A 1,143-nucleotide genomic window follows, 5' to 3' on the forward strand; every position below is an offset into this window, starting at 1 on the left:
ACGGATACGGTGTTCGGTTTGGGGTTAGCGTTGGAGATGCCCTAAGATGGTGGAGGTGAACTTCTTAGGTATAGGTATATAGGATACAAAGAAACTCTCCTGTCAGGTTTCAAAATACAGTATGACCTCTATTTGAGATGGCATATGTGATTAGCAATCTAACCTAGAGAGAGAGATGAGCAGGAATCACCTATCCATTCTCACATGATTAGAAATCGGCGAGCAAGTAGTGGAGGGCAGCACCACATGTAGCAGATGCTGCGGAGCGGTCAGACAGAGAAAGGGCCCAAGCTCCCAGCGAGCTCCTCGGCCTTGGCGAAGAGGAACAATTCACGTGGGGCCCACGATGGCAGGCAGGTCCCGCGTACGCTTCAATGCTGAGGGGGCCAGCGGCGGCGCCGGCGCACCGGTCCAGCGGGCTCCAGCAGCAAGCAGCGGTTAACGAAGAAGGGCCCAGGCGTACTGTTTCCGGGCACAGGAGCCGTGGCCTCCTCCGTTGATGAGTGACCAGTTCCCGTTTTATTTGTTGTAGCTTGTAACCGTCGCATCTAATGGCACCGGACAAACCCTACGCGCCACCCACCTGCTCCAGCCCCATCTTGGTGCAAGTACGCACGTTAGCGGTAGGTTTGCCATTTCCGGCGCTGCGACCGGCCGGTAGTCGGTAGATCGGCGGTACGTACTACGTCGAGCGGTCGCCGTCGCCGGTCGTTTTTGGGTGGTGCCCGCGCCGCAGAGGTGGCCGGCTTAGATCTGATCGGCCATGCATGCATGCATTATCGTGTTGTGCATCCAGCTTGCATGCGTGCCGGCCGGTGGGGGCTCGCCCGGCTCGATCAATCATGCAGAATAATGCATGCAGCTGGAGAGACGGCGACGGGTCCGTGGAGTCGCTAGCCGATTGGAGTGGCAGTTCCCATCGGTTTGAATCAGTCGATAATCAATCAACCGGTCGTTGGCAGCATGCAGGCAGGTGCAGCAGAGCGGATGTCCTCCAACGCGACATGTCTTGTTCTCTTCCCCTTCTCCACTCGATCTACCGGCACCCCGACCCAGACCCTCCCGGGTGTGTATTATTGGACTATTGGATCACCTGCGAGCACATGTAGCCGAAAGTCGTAATGTTTTTTTTTTTTTGCGGGT

The sequence above is a fragment of the Triticum aestivum genome, chromosome 2D (assembly GCF_018294505.1).
Source record: "Triticum aestivum cultivar Chinese Spring chromosome 2D, IWGSC CS RefSeq v2.1, whole genome shotgun sequence".
NCBI classification, from domain to species: domain Eukaryota; kingdom Viridiplantae; phylum Streptophyta; class Magnoliopsida; order Poales; family Poaceae; genus Triticum; species Triticum aestivum.